Source organism: Lissotriton helveticus, chromosome 5_1 (assembly GCF_964261635.1).
Source record: "Lissotriton helveticus chromosome 5_1, aLisHel1.1, whole genome shotgun sequence".
NCBI lineage: Eukaryota > Metazoa > Chordata > Amphibia > Caudata > Salamandridae > Lissotriton > Lissotriton helveticus.
The window spans coordinates 1,057,235,512-1,057,257,781 of NC_136065.1; the positions used below are offsets into that span (position 1 = coordinate 1,057,235,512).

Sequence of the window (22,270 nt, forward strand, 5' to 3'; positions counted from 1 at the left end):
GGAGAGGAGCAGGGCCTTCGTGAGGAAGCAGTAGTCAGAAGGGGGAGGGCAAGAGTGCCAGTGGGGCTTCTTGCCCTGTGGCGGGGTCCCGGATAAGAGAAAAGGCCGGGGGACTCTTTTTGGGCGGAAAATGGATGACCCTGCAGCAGGGAGGCAGTTATGGCGGCTCTGGGCTGGCGGGGGAGGGGGCCGTCCTGCTGGTGGTCCTTAACTCTCTGGCCCTACCCTAGTAGCCAGTGCTTGGAAAAGGGGGGTGCTGTTGTGTCCTGCTGGTACAACACGCCTCCAGAGGTGCCGAATTGTAAATACATGTTAACCTGTGGCGCATATGTATGGAGCGCATCATTTATGTGTGAATTTAATAAAATGGTCAATGTGGAAGGTTTTACCCACAAATAAAATGGTGTTTTGGTCAAATAATAAAGCTACGCAGTGGACACCATTCACTTGTAAGCGTTTCACTGGGGGAGGGGTGATCAAAGGGTGGTAAGCGAATGGCACGAGATATCCCCACTAAGAAGAGCTTCCTATTCATGCTTAATGCACTCTCTCACAGATGGCTGACATATCGCTCAATTAGAAGACCGCATCAAATAACCAGGTTTGTGATTTAATTCCATAAATCAGTGCATTCTGGGACTTACAGTCCTATGCTTCTGTGGAACCAGAGTAGATTGACACACACGATGCCTACGGTGTAAAAGTAAAGCACAGGAGTCGGTACGGATGTTACACCGTTTCCATGGGCTGCCTTGGTTCCCCGCACCGGGGCAGAGCAGGAAACGGCTGCTTTGTCACCGACTTGGACTGGCTTTGAGAGGCACTGACGGAGAGCCACAGAGGGAAGGGCGTGGAGCAAGGAAGCGAGGCATGTGAAACCGAAAGGATGCGACCATGCGGTGGCAACGAGCGTGTTTGTGTAGCGCCAGCCCTCCTCGCACGGTAATTACTGTTATCTGGCCTCAGCCGAGGTGACGAGGATGAGGAGAGCTGCGGGATAGGTGTCACCCGAGGCAGGCGAGAGCTCACGTCCCTGACAGACTGCAGAGCGCGCGCCTTGTTTACATCTGCCCAGGCAGCCTTCACGTGAAGGTGGAACACACACGGCGGAACACACACGGCTCCTCTTCCTGAATCTGATCAACTTAGAAACTCTTCCCAGCGCGTGTATGCACGGTGGCAGGTAAGAAACGTACACTTTATTCTATTTTGGTTGTTTATGAGATGTGACCGAGTTCGGGGCATTATATGATTCTCCATATGTATTTATGTTCACAAAGTCACATACATTTCCTGGCCACGCATGATTTATATTAACTACCTCGTAGAGATGTTCCTTCCAGCGCCATTGTAAACCTCTACTGAGTATTTGCTTATAGTTGTGTGGATTAATATAGCATTTACCCCGAGAGACTTGCTAGTAGACAACCCTCTTCACCCAACTGCACAGGGCAAGAACCACTGATTATGTATATAATTCTCGGCGAAGGACAGCCCCCAGGGATGAGGGTAACCTGTGGGGGGTGGTCGGACCAGTGGAGTCACGTAAAACGTAAAGCAGTTTGGTGCACAATTAATTAACTATTTACCACAAAAAACCTTCGCCCGGAGGGTGTCTTTCGTTTTACCCTTATATTTGGTCAGTGGTAGCAATAATGTGACGCTTAAGTGGTACTTTATTAGCGCATGCCTGTGATTTTTTCCTCCTTCCCTAGAAGACGATGGGGTTTGTTTTTTGCGGTTTTAATCTAGCACGAACTCGACCCGATGGTATTGGAGCGCTTTATATGCGCACCAGTTACATTACACAAGGTCACGTTCATGTGTGTTATTTAAGGCACAGGTGAGCCCAGAATCACAGGGTGTTGAGCCGACGCCGAGACAGATTCTTGTCAAAAAATGTACTATGTCCTTGCTATGGCTGTACACAAAATGCCTCCAGCCCAAGGCGCTTCAGTGGAAAGTTAAGTGACATCAGCGGGGTGCCATGCACGGCACTGACTAATTCAACCTGCTGCTTCGGTGGTTGCTGCCTCTCTCGAGCTGCCTGCGAGCGGTGCGTGTGCTGGGAGAGCGTGTTGGGTGGGTTAAAGGGATTGGTAATATTTGAGAAATTCGTGGGAAACTGAATTCGAAATCTTGCCTAACCCAAGGCTGAATCGTGCACTGGGCAAAGTGTACATTAGTGACGGCTCACGCACGCTATAATTATATATTTCTACGCGTGCGCCTCCCTCTGGGGCTATTAGTAGGTTAATTGATAGGCAGAAGATGTAGCCAATGGCTACACAGATATTCGTTGTATCAGGAGACTTTACCTCTAACCCCTTCGCCCCAAAAACGTGATTCTGCTCAAATTGCTTAATCTTCTGTTTCAGATTCATTATCGACAACAAATGGGAGCGCTTAGAAACAGGTTTATTGCCAATTGAAAGGCGAACATTTGCCGATGGATCACACATTCGTTGGGAATAGCTGGATTTGTCCCCACGAGGTCTTTCACTCAAACAATTACAGGTCTCACATTTTATTTTCAAGAACCGTGGATGTCATTTAGGGGTCGCCATGGGTCACAGTTGCAACCCATAGCTTGCCCCTTGCTACCTCTTACACTGCCTTTGTGACCCTGGCCTCAGAGGTAGCAAAATCAGTGCCAAGAACACAGGGGTGTCTGTGTCTCGCATTATCAGAGTCAGTTTCAAACCTCATTTTCTGCTCATTTTTTTATATGAATAGTTTATTATTCACTATTAATGTAATAGAAAATGAAGGAACACGATCTGGACCTTCACTGGCATCTTAGATAAGATTTGTTTTTGTTTAATGTATGCAGGGCCGGACTGGGAACCAAAAACGGCTCGGTCGCCCCCCCTCGGGGGGGGGGGGGGGGGAGGGGGCTGCCGCCGAGCTCTTTGCCGGGGCCGGTTTCCAGCTGATTTTGTTATAGGGCCGATTTTGCAGCTATGCTGCAAAAACGGCCCTGTAACAAAAACAGCCCCCACCCTTGCGGCACACCGGGGGATTGCCCGGTGCCTGCAACGGCCAGTCAGGCCCTGAATGTATGTTGTGTGCGTGTATGTGAGTGAGTCTGGGTGAGAGATCGTGTACATGTGTAAGCATGTATATGGGATTGTGGATATGTGTGTGTGTGTGTGTGTGTGTGTGTGTGTGTGTCAAAATGAGTGAATAACTATAAGTGAGTGAGAGTAAGAGTGTGTGAGAGAGTACGAATGAGTGATTCAGGGTGACAGGGAGTGCACGAGAGTAGGTGAAAATTAATGAGTGCAAGTCGGTGCTAATGATAGAATGAGTGTGAATAAGGGAATGTAAGTGAGCATGGGTTGTTATGCAGAGCTTGCTGATGGACCTGGCATGTTTCTTGGCTTATAGAAGCACCCTTGTCAAAATGTTGGCCCTGGAATACTGGAGGCAATACTTGCATATGAGATACCCTCTGCAAAATAATACTGCAGGTACATTTTGGCATGGCGCACCCATGAAAAAACGCAAGCACTGGCATCCTGTAGGAAATTCTTGGCATAGTTGGCACGTGTGGCAAATTGCTGGTGATGGCACATTAGAGCAAATTCTTGGCATTTGAAAAGACTACTGCGGCAAGGTCATGGGGCCATCCATGACAAAATGTTGTCCATGACATATTAGACATAACCTTTGATACAAGGGACCTCCATAGTGCATGAGAAACAGTATTAGGAAAATCTGGCACAGGCATATTGCATGTAATGTTTGTGCAAAAGAGGCCATCATGGCAAAATGTTGGTCCTAGCAATTGAGGACATAAGGGGGCAGTCATTGGGTATTTTAAAAACATAATTGAGTGAAATTATGGGGACTGTCATATTTCAGTAGCTTTGCACACCATGAAAGGACTTGAATTTTTAGTGAGTGGGTTTTTTAGAGCCCATGGCTTTTTAGCAATTAAAAAAAAATTCTCAGGGAAAAGAAACCCCCACCCGTTTCTCGCCTCTAGAAGAATATATAGTATTAATTATGCAATTATGTAACTTCAGCAATGTTAATTATTGTAATGTCATCAGGATTAAGGTTGTGAAATCACTTTATGAGATGATGCTGGGTCAAAGATCATGTGATACAACTTCCTGTGACATCATTAAGGTCAAAGGGTATATGATGTCACTTCCCCAGGCATTTTAGTGAATTGATATCCATGTCAGTGACCTGCCCAAAGAGGGCACGAAAGAGCTGAAATTGGATCATAAATTCAAAGCGGTTCCAAAAAGGACCCACCACAATATGTTCAGCCCAGGGCCCCTAAAAGCCTTCGAATTTCCCTGGAGGCAGTAACAGAACTGCAAGTCTTTGGTATTGGGCAACCTGAGATTAGGAGGCACCAGTGGCGGGGTCATAGTAAAACTTTCAGCCCGTGCACTTATTTATTTATTTTTACAAATTGAGCACTAGAATTACAGATACTTAGCTGATGATATCATGGCATCATACTTGCTCCTGCCCAATAATACAAAGCAGTTTACTGTGAAACACCAATAAATAGTTGCTTGCTCCTTGCTCCATGAAGACCGACGAAACAATCAAAGATTTGCAGGTTGCACACTGGTTTCTGCAAAGTTATATTAATGAATACTGGCTTGAACCTGGGCCACCGCAATGTCGAAAGATACTTTGGCTCTCATGTAGAGAATGGCGGGCGGCCTGCCGTCTGCCAGGGTGGCATCAGACGGTCTGCTCTAAATAGGGTGGACTGCCTGATGCACTTATACAGACCTCCCCTACTCTGTCGGGATGTGGCAGTAGGGTTTCAGCTAGCCAGGGTCCACCATAGGAAACATGATGGTCCTCCTGACACTAAACAGAAAAGGCCGACCATTAGTTTGGCTTACAAGGTACAGCTCCATGTTTGTTGTGGAATACCCTGTTTGCCACACTCTAAATCAGGCCAATTGTTGCAATATATTCTCTAGATTGTAGGTGATCCATCTGGCAGCATTACCCAAAGAAAGAAAGCTTGACCACGAAAGCAATGTCTACAGTATAACTGTTTCACTGCATTGATTTTATGTCTAGCGTACTAAATTTCTCCTTGTTAGAATACCATTAGGGGGTAACTTTTCTCCCTAGTAGACCACTGCTGATGAGGCCAAGGTGGCAAAATCTGACCCTCTGATGGGAATACTCACTGGGATAACCATGCCTGTAGGCAACAGCTACAGGGCCATATAGCACTCAGACAAAGACTGTGAGAAAACACCTTCTGCTTTTCTGTGCTTCCAACTGTCCTATCTTCCCTGCATAAGACTATGTTCCCTTTCTATTTATAAGTGATACCTCTGACTAGATAATTCATTTAGTTTCAAACCTCCTGCCACCTGCTGGGGTGAGGAGGGACTGCTATCCTGAGCTACCAATGGAGAATCAGGAGTGCAGGTTGACAACTCGCCTATCCTATTGAAAGGTAATAGTATTGGGCCAATGCACCAGAGGTAAATAAGAGTGCATACTGTGAATACTCTTGCATAACTGTGATATGATTCCTGGGTCAATATTTCAGAACATGGCCCAGGATTGACTTTCTAAACCCCCTGGCACTAACAACTTTGTCATGTGCCAATCCTAGACAGAGAGCCAATTGGACTGACACCTCCTCACCCCCAAACACACTGAGCAATACCTGAATGAGATGCCTTTCTGGTAACAATCAATTCTGTGAGAAATCACAAGGAAGATTAGTGGAACCCGGACCATCTTTTATAATGGAAAGGCATACTCAAGAACACTATGAAACATGGGTATTTAAATATTTATTTTAAAATCGAAATCCTATCCTAATGCACAGTATATATATAGTTCATTGATGGACCCTTTAAAGTAAACAATGAGCAGAAGAAGGCCTGGTTAAACCCTTTTAGTTGTTTCCATTCTGTGAAATGGTGTCCTTTATTATTAGAAAAACAATCAAGAAATGAGATTTAGAGCTTTCATGATGCCTTGTCAATAACAATTTAAAAATTCTAACAGAGAACGAGGTTCAGACTAAATACTGTAATATTCAAGCAGACTTGCTTATCACATTGCAATTAAAAAGATTACACTAATACATGTCCATTCTGTATTTGACACTCATATCTAAATAATCAACATATGCAGCACAGAAAAGGGGCTATCAAGAATGGGGAAACATGATAGTTATAATAACTGCTGCTGCTCCAGAATCTGGAGGAAAGGCCATACAGCCCCCATTGAACACTCAGGTACAAAGGGTTCATTTTGATGTTAGTTAGACCGTGGGCATATAAGCCCAAGATATCGAAAAGCACTGTAGCTTACCCAACTAAAATGCAATGGCGGCTAGTATGAGGTGTATTGGAAGGGTAGAGAAGGTTAGAAGGTAGGTGGGGGTCTTTTGAGGCAGAAAACTCGTATTTTGGAATGTAATAACATTTTTAAAACCCTTAAATCTATCCCAGCATTGAGGTATCTCTGTGTTGTACAAGAAGAACTTCAGAACCGTTCCACCCAGGAGTAAATATAGGCCTTTGTCACTTGCAATGTTCAAGCTCCAGTCCCAGAAAGATAGCTCCAGAGCTGGGTGCCTGCCAGTGCTCTGTGTGTACCTGCTGGTCACCGATTCCTGTGTCACTAAGATGGCTTAGTGGGTTAATACATGCAAGTGTGTGTGTTTAGCTCTTTAAAGAGAACATATTTCTGTTAGCAGGAGTATCTGCGCATCTGTAATGTGTGTGGGACTCTGTTGAAATGAGGTTTTAAAAAGCAATGTGGCCGGGGGTAGGGGAGAGCCTCCTTTGGAAGGGTATCAAGCCACCAGGTCTAAATTTGCATTATTTTATTCCATTTATTTTCCATGCATGCCCTGGTGTGTGTGTGTGTGTATGGGGGGTGGGGGTGTTCTGGGAGGGAGGTAAGAAGTGGGCAGGGCTTGGTATACAGTAACACCTGAAAGATTTTGAGGTACGTGTCTGTGTCTCCAACGCTGCTGTAACCAAGGAATCTCGACACAGCTGACCAGGAACCTCCGACCCGACCTGCTGATAAATACATTTATTAGTGGATTTAGCACCTCCAATGCCCCACCCTCAATAAGGATGCACCCTGGGCATACAGCTATAAAGCTCGCATTTGTATCCACCTCTTTCCATAAAATCTTTGTTCGGTTACAGGTTTTTCATGTTTTGAGCTGTGGGTTTCCCCTTTGGATGCAGGAAACAGTCTCTAGGAATTTAGTTACAAAGGTTGCTTAATTCCGCCCCCCACTCTCCCCCACCGGTGCTGTTCATTTGTCTTTTGGTCTTTTGTTCTAGGTAGAGTAATTCCTGTTGAGTTATGTTCTGCTTGTAGGAAGCCTGTTTCACGTGCTCCTACAGTCAGATTGCTCTGTTGGTTAAAGCTCCTCTGGCCGCGACCGAAGCACATTCTCCAGGTCATGGATCTGTCATATTGACTCCGAATTTCATCCTGCTAGGTTGATTAAAGGATTATCTAATGTGTTGTCTAATAGTAAGTCAGCTACAAACTTTGCAAATTTCTCACACACATCGTTAGGGGATCTTTGCTACATAGTTATAGCTGTTATTATCAGCACGTTTGCCTAAAATTCCATAATGATTATTAATCAAATGCTTAATGGAAAGTCCAGACTATCGTTTAATGTATATAAATCGAAAGGATTTTAAAAATTAAGCAGTGGTTTTGTAACACGTATGCCGAAATTGTATATACGTCTAGTTACAGATGTTTCGTGTAACACATAATGGTTATGAAAGAAGTATTCCGAAAATACCTGTTTCCCCACTCTCATAACTCAGAAAGTCACAGCGTGCGCTGCAAATACCTACCTTTAGTTTAGGGAAATATATTAGAATTTTGCCGCCTGTGTTTCCATACATAACAAACCGCAGTGTAAATATTCGACTAAAAGAGACACCTGTATATTATCGTTATGTATATGCTTTTCTCTGTTTACGTGACAGCAAGTGGCACTTTTACAAGGTCACTGGCCAGCGGAAGGCTGAGGTCAATTAGAGATTTGCTAATATATCTCTTTTAAGTTCAATAAAAGTTTATTCAAGCAATTAAGATAAAAAATATACAGAGTATAACAATAATAGGTATATAAGAAACATACCGTTTAGCTGTTCAGAGTGGCATTAAAGGAGTCAATAATGAGTAATAGAATAATAGGCATAGATAATCAATAAGTAGCAAATACATATTAAGCGAATACATAAAAAATAATTTAGTAAAATAAAGTATAACTATAATCACAGAGAAAAAAGATGACAATCTAGAGGAAGTCATGGAGGTTTGGCAACTTCTTGTTGTAAGGGGGTTTGAGACAAAGATCGCCTGGCATGCATATCAATTGATAATATATCTCTTGCTACCACACATTTGTGGCTTCAGGCCCAGGGTAGTGTAGATAAAAAGCGTTTCTATTCGCAAACCATAATGGTAGTCGGTGTATAAACCTATGAAATGGCAAGGGCCACATTTAAAAGTGAGTGACAATGAGAAAGATCAACTTTCAGCGTTAAAGGTATACTTTCCTCCATCGCAGAGGTGGAGGAAATTCCACCATTCGATTCTCGTCCAAATGTACCACTCCCTCCCATAATCAGATTTTCCATCACCACCCAGAAGTAAACCAGGCCCTCATCCATTTGATTGAATGGTGGACCGACGCTGCCAGATTTACTGTCCAAGCTAGGTAAAGCCCACCTGTGGCTAAGGCAGCACTTAATGTGAGCCTGTGGTTCCCGGTGGGTCCCACTGGCACTCTTTTTTGGGAACTGGAACTAATTTTGAGCAGCCTTAGGGCCATATGTATGAACACATTTTCCCATAGACACAAAATGGGCAAAACCCTTTGATAAATCTGGCCCTTAGTTTCCCCAGTCTCACATTCCATAGCGCCGGGTGCGCACTTCTGGGCAAACCTTTGAGTCACCGGCACTTATTCTTTTACAAATAAAGTACTATACTAGAACCCCTATCTGCAAATCCAGCATTCTGGAGGAACAATGCCATGCTCCAACACTGAAAGTACAACTGTTCATCATCAATTTAAAGGATTTATTCTCAAAAGCCCAAATATATTTTCTCAAAAAGTTAACTTGTCGCTTTCATCCATTGCTCTTCTGCTTTCTTTCCAAAATCTGCATTCCGCGGATACTTGGGATGATCAAAGTGATCCTGTTCTGTTCTCTTAACATTGGCCCACAGGAGGACAGTTCGCAAACCTAGATGGCGAGACACCATATTGGATCAGACCACTCACCATGGATACGAATGCTGCAGGGCCTTCCTTCGGATAACATAGCAGTGAACCCCTAACACCTAGGATCACAATGAGACTGGTGGTGGCAGTGTCACCTCACCTTTTGAGAACTAGAGGGGACATGAACGTGGACAGTAAGGGAGATATGCAAGAAGGAGACATGAGAGACGCTTGAAAGAAGAGCGGTGAATTGGGGAGGAAAAATAGGAGGAAGAGTGAGAGAGGGGATAGGGAAAGGAAGAGGGATGTATGTGGTGTAGTTATAATTGGTGCAATAAATAAAGTAGCACTTGGCCACAGGTGTGTCAGGGGCATACTTTACCAGCTGCTCCAGCCATAGCTTCCAGCTGACCCCAATTATGATGGTCTGTTACTATCCAGCTGGGAGGACTGAGAGAGGTAGATGGCAAAGTGTATGAGGGAGATGTGAGAGGGTAGAAGAGGAACGAGATAATGGGGACATATTATATTCTCATGAAGGGGTTCCCCTTAGAGTTGGTATGGCCTACCTGTGACCTCCTCCACTGTTTGAGATTCATGGATTCAACCCACTGCAGGTGGCTTGTGAGCAGGGAGTTGTACCACAAAGTGCCTGTGTCTGAGTCTTTCTTTTGTCCATTGTTTACCGACACTTACCCCAGCCTGAATGCAACATAAGAGAGGTGAAGGAACGCGAAGGAGAGTGAGGAGAACATGCAGGAGCAATAAACGAGTGAGGATAGTGGGGAAAGCGGACGGATTAGAGGGAAAGGGACATTAAACATATATATTTAGTAAGTAATAGGGAGAGAGTGAGAGATCAGAGAGAGTGCAGATTGAGGGTGAGAGTGGGTAGAAGCAACAAGGCAGACACCCGCAGAACAACAATGCATTTCAACCCACTTCCTTTCAAAGAAACGACTTGCTCATGGAAGGGCATATTCCAAACTAAATGACTCCATCCAACTATATGCCATTGTCGTCGGTCCTGATGGAGCTTCTAGGTGGGGTCCCCTTGGTGGAGAAGCTTGTAGGATTTTATAGGGCCTATAACTCACCTACCCATGTAGAAGAGAGGAGAACGTTCTACATACAGGCAGAATTCTTGCTGCCTTTGTGGACGCTCCCTCAACCTTCAATTCAAGGGCACAACTGCATCCACATTAACCCTTGACCTCTTCAAGGTCTCGTCAGAAGTTCAATGCCACACCTAAAGTATTCTCTCTGTCTTTCTTGCTCTCTGTGGCTGTATCTAGCTCTCCTTCCCTCTTTCTCAGTTTAGCTCTCTCTCTCTTTTTCCCTTGGGAGTCCAGTAGGTGTTACATTTGCTCTGTTGACAAGCCTTTTCACACTGGCGTATTGGTTGAACCGCTGGGCTCTTCCTGGAAGATTACTAGCACACATTTTCATTTACACTACACTAAGTTACCCTACTCATACGGTGTAGCGAAGTTCTATGCAAATCCCACAGTACAATGTGGCTGGTTCTCCTAGTGGAAGTTGCAGGTGAAGTGCTTGCGAAATCCGACGAGTGACGTGGATCTCCATGAAAACTTAGTGGCATCTTTCTTTGTTGTATGAAAGTCAGAAATCACCGCCAATCATAGGAGGAAATGTACAAACAGGAAATTTTCAACATTAAGAAAATTGTGACTTGAGACGATGTGTTTGCAATTTAAAGGCTGGTCGGTCTGCGAACCACTATTCCTCGTGATATTCCACACTATTATAAAACTCTGGTAGAAGTTGGAAACATTCTGTCCCATTGGAATGATGTTAACAGATTATACAAAAGAAAATGTGCACTAATTACCAATCTAACCACCAATCCACTTTAGGATCTGGTATGGTATGGATGCTATTTAGGTTCGTCTCACCAGATATTTCTTGGCCCTAGCATTGTTCAGAAGAGATCGGTGATTGAAGAGTTGGAACTTCTCAGCCATGCCAGCATGGTAGCCGATTTTCGCATGCAACCGGAAGTAAGTGGACAGGGTCTTGTCTGGACTTGAGACAGTAATGGCCAGGTGGTGAGGGGCAAATGAAGAAGAGTACTGATGCACGATCGCAGGCACCTGTCTCCATGACCGGCAGCATCTAGTTCAACTACGTGTCCAGTTCATGTTTTACAAATTTTCAGCTATCAATATCCTTTTTACTACTACTTGTGTTCAACCTTACACAGTTGCACAGGTCATTCCAGACCTTCTCAAAGCATTCAGGAGACGCGGAAGGCTGAGTTGCGAAAGCACAAAAATGACAAGCATGTTCAAACAAGATGAAACACTGTTCCAAGTAATGGAAAAGATGCGTCTGATTATGTCATGTTCCGGTCTAGTGTGCATCCTCCAAGGTCATCTAAGTGTTACAGGAAGTAAGGAAACGTTATTGCAATTTGTACGTGTGCCGGGCTCTGATTGGTTGAGTGTAATGCTTTCTATTTTGGGCAGAATATGGTATTGGGGCCCAAATACTATGGCACAACAGGATTGTATCCGGGGACAAAGGATCAGGGGGTGCAGACCAGATATACAGCACTGCACCCTGCATGCTGTTGGCCAACTCCAGAATTTGGGGGAAGCAAATCTGGATAAGGGGTAGTGAGCTGCATGCTTTGCTTCTCCCCCTCCCTCACCGCACCCGTGCCACAATTCTTCTCCAGCGGCCAATTTGGTCATTCAGTAAGAGCGCTGACCATATTGCTTCCAAAAACTGTAGAATTCTTTTATGTCACATACATTGTGAGTAAAAACAGAGCTGTCCCATGTCCATCAACACAGATATGGAAAGCAATTCAATGAGTAAATATAGTGAACTCATATCAATGGTGTCAGTAGTTATCCTGCTTCTGGATCTATTTTAAGACATCAGACAAGTTGAGCATTGCATTATTGTTTTATGGCTGTCACAAAGCATTACTTTCCGTTCTGGAATATTGCGTACTGGGAAAACCTTGATAAACCTTGGAACCGCGAGTCTAAGGTGTGCATGAAGATTGTGGATGCTGAGTCAGCAGAGATAAAGCAGCTACCTGGTTTATCTGAATGTGTTTAGTTGTCTGTGGAAGAGCTCTGATTTGACGCAGGTTTCTGGGTTCCAATTTGGAGTGCAGGTTTGAAATGGGGGTAGTTTGTGGTTGGGCCTATATGGAAGGCGTTTGGTGCAGTGTGTGTTTTGGAGACGTTCTAAACATGGTGCATCAGTTTTGCTGTGCATAAGCATGAGGTATTGCAGAAAATGATGAGAATCGATTCATACTGACATGTGGTTACTTATTCTTTTATTAACAGTTAACTGAATACAGGGTAAAGAGCCAGGTTTCCGAAATTTAAAATGTTTGTAAATTAGTCTTATTCAAGCATGAAGTGACTCCATATCTTAGCCCTTTGAACAGAGAAGTTTCCACTGTGTATGATTTTTTGAAGGATTTAATGGTCCGGAGTAGAACCAACCTATATAAAAACACTCTAGTTTGGAGTTACATAGAGTTTGTGCTGGAGCTAATGAGGTCTAGTGCAATGTGAATGTTGAGACCAGCGTTACAGGTAGCTTTTGGCCAGATAGCGCACAAGTGGAATGAGATCCATTAACAGCAGGCTGATTATAGTTTTCTTTTTTGTGTGTTTAGCTTCACAAGTTCATTATCATCCCTTGGTTAATTACTAAGTGTACTTGACTAATGGCTCAGGAGTCAGGATCAGATGGGTTCTCAAATTTTACAATAATTTGCATTCCATTGGCTTAATGGTAGCAGTTAAAGTTGAAGAAAGAGATGGGCAGCAGTAGTGGACTAAGGTAGATATGAAAGTGTAGTGGGTGATGGTGGATCCTAGAGGAACTCTGGCTGTCTATGGAAAACAGGAGATCTCAACTGAGATAGTGATAGTATGAGAGATCTAGGAAAAACGGAGGTGTTATACTGCCCAAGGGCCAGGGTTCAATCTGTTCTACCTTGCAACTTCTGGCCTGCTGATTTCTCTCCATCGGTGCAGCCAGTGAAGGCGGTGCGGAACCTGGGTGTCATGTTTAACAGCAATCTTACCCTGGAGACGCAGGTTTCGAAGATAGTGGCTTTCTGTTTGGCCATTATTAGATTGCTTAGGAAAATCTTTCCTCTGCTGCCGTCCTCTGCCCAGGTAGAGGTGGTGCGTTGCACCGTGCTCAGTAGGTTAGACTACTGTAATTCTCTGTTGTTGGAGTCCCCAAACTACCTTATGGATAGACTCCAGAGAATTCAGTCTGCGGCGGCAAAATTAGCCCTGGGGTGGCCCACAAGATCATCCTCTTCTAGGGCTCTGGCGCAGCTGCACTGGCTCCTGGTGAGACAGAGAGTCCAATTCAAGTCTCTCTGTCTAGTCTTTAACGCCCTCCATGGGTCGGGCCCTGTTCGTCTGCAAAGGAAGTTCGTGTGGCATGCGCCGGCCCGTAACCTTCGATCCTCCTCGGCTAGATTGGTGACAATACCTAGGTTTAAGAAAGGCAAAGCAGGAGGAAGATCGTTTGGTGCGGCCGCAGCGAAACTGTGGAATGCCCTTCCGGTTGAGCTTAGACACACCCCTGACCTCCTTTTATTTAGGAGGAACTTAAAAACACGGCTATTCCCGAAGCTCTAGCTTGTCATTAGTTTGGACCCCCTCTGTTATGAGTGTGCCAGCGCCAGGATGCCTTTTTAGGTGATAGCGCGCTTTGGAAATGAAATAAATAAATAAAGTAGGAAGATTGATGATGTCAATGGAGGCATCTGATTGAAGCGATTTTTGTATAATTGGTTTGTATGCATCTTAAAGATCATCCCGGAAAAGACCAGATGACAGCGAGCGGTTCGTGAGAGCTCGGCCCCGGTTGGCAGCTTTGCTAGTTATAGGTGTGGCCTTTATTGCTTGTGTTGGACATGTGTCCACAATTGAACCTGAAGTGCCACAGACATTTATGAGGTTGTTGAACTCCCGCAGAGGGGTGAAGGAGAAGAGACTGTGTCAATGAATCAGTTGACAGGACAAGGAGATGTTTGAACTGTGTTGCAAGGACCCCATGGTTTATCGCGTATGTATCGTTCTAGATCTTTTATTTTGTGATAAAGTAGTCAGTTATGGAATGACATAGTTCTTGTGGGTGGGTGATTTTTGAAAGTTTGACAGTATTAAGAGTTCAGCAATTATCATGTGAAATGAATTAGCTGGACGAGTAACTTCAGAAATACATCGCAAATAGTGAAGCTTTTTATTTTCAACTTTTTGACCATGGTGTTATATATTCTGGAGTGGTTTTGCAAAAACATTTTGTCAATGAGGTTGCTTATTCTTTTTCTTTGCTTCTCCAAAGTTCTTTCATGTGATTTGAGTGATTTTTACTGTGGTGCAATCAAACCATCTTGATTACCTTAATGGGAGGTTGCAGTGGTCTTTAATGGGATGATGTTCATGACGGATGTTTTTAGGTTAGAAGAGGTAATCTGAGGTAAGGGGTTCTGTTTTTTTGCATCGTCTAGTATTTGAGGAGTATGGGTGCAACCTTCGCTGGAAAAAAAGGGTAGTGGATTCAGTAGGAAATGTATAATACATTTTAATGTTGTTCCAAACTCGGGCCGCTAACATATGTCTTTCCCGGTACCCCCAAAATCCTTAAGGTAACATTGAATTAATTAGAATTATAGTTGGTTCAGAATGAAAAGGTAAAACGTGCACTCTTTCATTCACATAATACATAAAAACACACTTTGGCAATACCATTTGTCCCCACCCACCTCACGGAGCAGTGCACAGGGAGAAGAGCAGTCCCCCGGGCACAGGCATCATGAAAATTAGGGCTAGCGGCCTGCCCTGACCTGTGGGACGCATGGTGCCGGTGTCATGCTGTAGCTGGCCACGGCAGTCCTGGTGGTGCCGGGGGCACATACAGACCATTGTGCCCCACCCATCCCTCAGAGTGGGGATCAAAAGAGAGGACAGCTCCCATAGACATTGGTGCCATGGAATTAAAGTGCATGGCATGCCCTGACCTGTGGGCCAGTGGCGCTGGTGCTATGCTACACCATCCGTGACCCTTCCAAGCTGGGGGCCATATATTGAGAACCGACGAGTGCAGGGCCTGGGGGCCCAGGGTGGATCACCTCCTCTCCCTGCTGGAAATGCAGAGGAACACACAAAGACGTGGTTTATATGTAATGTATTGATTTTTTACATGTATGGCTGTCACAAGAAAATTTTCATCGTCTGATAAACAAACAAGTGACTATCATGAGTCAGTGAAAACGAGTGACAAGTTGATGTTGTGAGTGCCATATATACAATAAGGATGAGTTACAAACATATAATGTATTATTCAGAGAGCGTCTGTCCTTTAACAATTTGTTTCTCAAGCTATCCCAAGTGACTTAGTGCCGTTCATATTTCTGGATTTTGGCGTGAGGGAGCTGTAGGACACGAACTAGATACAAAGCATCAATGTTTTGACCCAAGTTGTGTGCTATTTGAACCAGTGTCACAGCGGGTCTTCTTCAGGACAATCAAACGGAAGTGGACAGCCAAAAATAGATATCGATTTGTGATTCTCACAGGGATTCTGGCAGGGAATTGCTCAGTGATACTTTTGTAGAATTCACTATCTGGTTAGATTCTTTGAATAGGAGAAAAGTGCTATATACTCTACACGTTTCGGAGCGCCAAGGTCCTTGCTCGCTTGTTAGCAAGGAGCTTCATGCCCCGAAACGTGTAGAGTTACATTGCCAGAAATAAACACGCTTTTGACAGCATTGGGCCACGGTGTGTGGTTCATGTGGAGAAGAGGGAACAACGCTCTTGTTGGATATATACGTACATACTGCGTTGGCCGAACTGCATCATGATCGACTGGCTCTAAATTGAAAAATAAAGCGCTACACCGAGCACTAAGCAAAACAAAGTCGTCCATATCTCTTTGAGTGCATAAATGCACGTTGAAGTGGTAATTGTATATACGGTAAACAGTCAAAATATCGAGTAGAAAATATCGAATGGACATAATGTCGAGTCCAAAATATAGAATGGACAAAATATTGAATGGACAGAATATAGACATCAAAAATATCGTTTTTAAGGTAAGTAATGTAATATCGAATGTTAAAAATATAGAAAGTTAAAATATCGAAGTATATAATATAGGTTATTAAAATTATCGAATTTTTAATAATATCGAATTTTTTATAGTGTTTTTTATGTTAATATATGTGTGAAAAGTGTGTATTTATGTTGTAATTTATTATGAATTTTGTTTTTTAAATTTTTGCGTGATTTAATTCTGTAGCGGGTTGTGGGTTTATAGGGGAATAGGGTGGGAAGTAATTTAATTATAATTAATTAAATATGTACATTTATTTATTGGTATTCATTTTTAATACATTTTTAAATCATTTATAATTGGAAATTAATTACATTTTAATTGGCAATTAATTTTAATTAATTGATTAATTGCTAATTATGTGAATTTTACTAATTTATTTTCTGTAGCGGGTTGTGGGTTTATAGGGGAATTGGGTGGGAAGTAATTTATTTATAATTAATTAAATATGTAAAATTATTTATTGGTATCTTTTTAGAATTAATTGTTAATTTTTTATGGGTAATTAATTAAATTTTAATTGGCAATTAATTTTTTTAATTGATTAATTGCTAATTATGTTAATATTACTAATTTGTTTTCTGTAGCGGGTTGTGGGTTTATAGGGCAATAGGGTGGGAAGTAATTTATTTATAATTAATTAAATAATTCAATTTATTTAATTGTATTTAATTTGAATTAATTGTTAATTAATTTTTTATTGTTAATTAATTAATTGTTAATTTGTAATTAATTTGTATTAATAGGTAACTAATTGCAATAATTAATTTTAATTTGTAATTTTAATTGATTAATTATCATATTATATTAAATTGGTAATTACTTTTAATTAATTTTTTATAGATATTAATTTATATTTTTTTAAATTATATATGAAGTATTTACTTTCCCTACTGTTGCACTCTCTGGAGTGGGAATAGTAATTTTTACCCCTACGCTATCCAACGCTTTTCCTACTGTTGCACTCTTTGGAGTGGCAATAGTAATTTTAACCCCTACGCTATCCAATGCTTTATCTACTGTTGCACTCCTTGGAGTGGGAATAGTAATTTTAACCCCTACGCTATCCAACGCTTTCCCTACTGTTGCACTCTTTGGAGTGGGAATAGTAATTTTTACTCCTACGCTATCCAACGTTTTCCCTACTGTTGCACTCACTGGAGTGGGAATAGTAATTTTTACCCCTACGCTATCCAATGCTTTCCCTACTGTTGCACCCACTGGAGTGGGAATAGTAATTTCTACCTCTACGCTATCCAACGTTTTCCCTACTGTTGCACTCACTGGAGTGGGAATAGTAATTTTTACCCCTACGCTATCCAACGCTTTCCCTACTGTTGCACTCTTTGGAGTGGGAATAGTAATTTTAACCCCTACACTATCCAACGCTTTCTCTACTGTTGCACTAACTGGAGTGGGAATAGTAATTTTTACTTCTACGCTATCCAATGCTTTCCCTACTGTTGCACCCACTGGAGTGGGAATAGTAATTTTTACTTCTAGGCTATCCAATGCTTTCCCTACTGTTGCACCCACTGGAGTGGGAATAGTAATTTTCACCCCTACACTATCCAACGCTTTCCCTACTGTTGCACTCACTGGAGTGGGAATAGTAATTTTTACCCCTACACTATCCAACGCTTTCCCTACTGTTGCACCCACTGGAGTGGGAATAGTAATTTTTACCCCTACGCTATCCAACGCTTTCCCTACTGTTGCACTCTTTGGAGTGGGAATAGTAATTTTAACCCCTACGCTATCCAACGCTTTCTCTACTGTTGCACTGTTTGGAGTGGGAATAGTAATTTTTACCCGTACGCTATCCAACGCTTTCCCTACTGTTGCACTCTTTGGAGTTGGACTAGTAATTTTTACCCCTACGCTATCCAATGCTTTCCCTACTGGTGCACCCACTGGAGTGGGAATAGTAATTTTTACCCCTACGCTATCCAACGCTTTCCCTACTGTTGCACTCGCTGGAGTGTGAATAGTAATTTTTACCCCTACGCTATCCAACGCTTTCCCTACTGTTGCACTCTTTGGAGTGGGAATAGTAATTTTTACCCCTACGCTATCCAACGCTTTCCCTACTGTTGCACAGACTGGAGTGGGAATAGTCATTTTTACCCCTACGCTATCCAACACTTTCCCCACTGTTGCACTCACTGGAGTGGGAATAGTAATTTTTACCCCTACGCTATCCAACGCTTTCCCTACTGTTGCACTCACTGGAGTGGGAATAGTAATGTTTACCCTTACACTATCCAACGCTTTACCTACTGTTGCACTCTTTGGAGTGGGAATAGTAATTTTTACCCCTACGCTATCCAACGCTTTCCCTACTGTTGAACTCTTTGGAGTCGGAATAGTAATTTTTACAGCTATGCTATCCAACGCTTTCCCTACTGTTGCACTCATTGTAGTGGGAATAGTAATTTTAACACTCTTGCTATGCTACGGTAATAATATTGTATATTTTTTTAATAATATTCTGTTAATATATATATATGTTTTAACAAATAAAATTGTATTTTTTATATAACTTAAATTAATTATTTAATAATTTTAAGGTTATTTAAGTATTTTAAAGTATATTTTAGTTATTTATTTTCAATATTATTTTAATTTTACATTAATTTTAATAAATTCGATATTTTTACAAAGTACATATTTTTAAACGATATTTTTGACTCGATATTTTTGTACTTACCTGTTTGTAGATAGGAATGCCTATATTTTTGTAGTCGATATTATGTCAGTGATCCGTATATACATATACATATATAAAAGGGAGAGTAGAGTGTGCATGTGAGAGAGAACGAGTGTGTGTTACACCTGCCCATCAACTGTTCACATCAGCATACTGGAGGTAATTCCTGACACGTGGTGAACCATTGGGAAATTTTGAAAACAATAAATGCGTCAGCTAATTGGGATGGCCTGGCTTCCTTGACAAAACATGGAAGTACTGAAATCTTGCTTTTTAACAAATGTATATGAAAATTGTGCATTAAAACGTACCAGTATACCCAATTTAGTTTTTTTTACAAAATTAATACCTTGGGCACGTTTTCTTGTGCGAGACCCCAGAAGACTCCTAAAAGAGAAGAAGTTTATCTCACTCAGTTTGCTCATTCGCTGGACTTCTGGATACATTTTGTACACTATTTTCAAAGATCACCAGTCATTTATGGTGGTAGAACTGGCAAAGAGAAGAGCAGCTGTGTGTGTGTGTGTGTGTGTGTGGTAGCAGTGTGTGCAGAGGCGGCAGGAGTAAAGATCTGCCATTTTAAATTAACGGCATTGCTCAACCTTAAACTAGATAATGTTACTTATACTTCACAAGCGGATAAGCCAGTCACACGTACGTCCTTCATTTCAATTGAAATACAAAGTTGTGCCCAAGCCCGCCAATAATTTAGTGAACCTGACGCCCATTTTAGTATTATTACTGCTCTTAAGATATACAGTTTAGATATTTGACCATGAAGACAGGGTCTTGGCTTCATTGTCCATTATCATTAAACTATTTCTCCTCCGGCGGCATTCCAGAGCTTTTAAGTTTTTCACTTCCATGATTGAGTTGTTTGTCCAGTCCAGGTTTTTTCCTTTGCATTCTGGATTCAGTAGACCTGTTTAGCCTATTACAAACAGATGCGCTACTTAAAAATGAACTGGGAAACTTGAGACATCAGCATTACGTATGAAGTGATTTAAGTCACCAAAGCTCTAGACCAGTCTACATCCCCATCTTACCTGCAAACATGTCGAGTGCTTGAAAGCCAGGGTGTTCCTCAGAAGCAGTGACGTAGGGATATCGCGAGACTCCTGAGACGAGCACTGTCTTGGAGCACAGAGCCTCCCGAGGGGACAGCAATTGCTTTCCAGGTACTGCTCGTTGCTACGATGGATTCAGCACCTGGGTGTGTCCCTGAGGACGCCTTAGGCAAGCAACATTCGAAAGGTGTTTGTGATCATACATACCTTACTGGGGAAAGAGTAATAATCCTTCCTATACTGAACACAGGTAGCAAAAAGAGCAGCCGTTGAGTTCAGCGGAACGAAAGCTCAAAAAGAGGTTGCCAGAGACACAAATAACATTTCCAAACACTGCAGCCTTGACATAAAAATAAATAGTTGACAACAAGGCACCTCTAAGAGTGATTATTAATAGATCTCCAAGGGTGAATCTTAAAATAGCCTCAGATATAAGACTTTGGTTGCTTTTTAAGTACGTTGTTGTTTAATCGAACATGTGTACAGAGTTGACACAGTTTGGCAATGGCTCCAAACTCGAACTGTACACGCCCAAACCCAGACAGGTGCAAACAGCAATCCCAATGTATTCAGTGAATTCCACTGATGAAAGCTGCACACCTGATGTAGATAACTTTACATTATTGCACAGCACACACTTGCTACTGGTCTGTGACCTCTAAGGTTCATCCAAAGTGTGCCATATTCTTGTCCCGCAAAGCATAGTACAGAAAAGAAAGTTCTAGAACTTCTTTTCCGTATTAGTTATGGTAAATTTAATAGTGGCATGGTTGTTGGATTTATCATTACCAATATTTTAAGTCCTTGAAATATTATACTAGCTGACCCCTATTAAAGTTATACTTTATTACAGTCTTCACATGTTAGCCGATGGAGCTAAAAGGTTACAATGGCAAAAAGTTTTTCCCTCACCAAAGCATATGAAACATCTTTTAAAATGTCCCCGCTTTCTTTTACATGGCACCCTACTCTGGGGGCACCTAAGGTAGACCTTAGGGGTGACTTATACGTAAAAATAAGGTACTTTAAGACCAGTAGCGGTCGGCAGTAGGAGTTACTGCAGGGCGGTGACGTGGGCAGGGGGAGGGGCAAGGTGGGGGGTAGTAATGTATGGATTACGGAGTTTTACAGGTAAGTAAACATTTAAATAAATAACACGAATTTTGTTGCCCGCACTGCATCACATTTGGCTACTGTTTAAGACTTTGGAAGTGCCTTTAAATCCAAAGTTGAATTTACATGATTTAAATTTAAAAGCCACTTGCAAAGCAGGGTTGACTTTTAAAATGACAGCAGGCAACACAGCAGTGCACACTTAAGTGATTTAATCTGCTGGGCTTCTAAATCCACATCCCCTGCCATATACTAGAGGCTTACAGGTAGGTTGTCAGTGTTGATTGTAATTACACCAAATATCATATATCTTTTTAATCAGAGCACTGGCCCTGGGCCTGTTTAGCAGGGCTCAGAGCACAGTCAGAGTCAGTTACCACCTGTATCAGTCAAAAAAGGGAGATGATCAGGGTAAGAAGGTGACTTTCTCACAGTCGCATTTGCCACATAATCCATCATCTGTTACATAATCTGCAAAAAAACCTATTTTGCTTCTAGCTCAAACGGTTCAAAAGTTACTAAAAATGCAGCGACACTTGTTGCCCTGCAGTAGAAGACTCTTGGCAAAGGCTTACTAGACACCGTTCTGCTTTCATAAACTGGTACTGGTACTAATGAGGTGCAAGATATGGCCAGACAGCGTTAAAAATGTACAAATTACAAAATAATAAACTAATACTATCACACAATGTGCTGTATTATGCCACATAATTTGCCTTTTCTTGCTGCACAATTAAGTCAATCTGCTGCATAATTCCGCCCTCTCCTGAAGCATAATATAATTTGCACTGGCTATAGCTACAGTTATCCAAGGATTCAATTAGGCTGATTAAGTTAATGATATTTCCTTGGTGCTAACAAGGTTGATATGTGAACGACATTTACATACACTGTCCTATAATATTTTTATGGCGGCAGCTGAGAATGGAGTTTAGAATTCCGAATGCATTCTGTTCTGTGCATGCTATTTATTTAAGCATTTTCTGTTGTGTTGGAAGTGCTGTGAAAAATCAG

At 42.2% G+C, this 22,270-nt stretch overlaps 1 protein-coding gene across 3 annotated transcripts in view; it reads left to right on the forward strand.

Annotated features, from left to right (window-relative positions):
* The first annotated feature begins 731 nt into the window (after positions 1-731).
* Positions 732-22,270, forward strand: part of LOC144755103 (prominin-1-A-like) — a 499,448-nt gene continuing 477,909 nt past the window's right edge. For all 3 annotated transcript variants that reach the window (XR_013594841.1, XR_013594842.1, XM_078643612.1), the window contains exon 1: positions 732-1,183. The gene's annotated coding sequence lies outside the window, so the exon portion shown is untranslated. The remainder of the gene's footprint in view (positions 1,184-22,270) is intronic.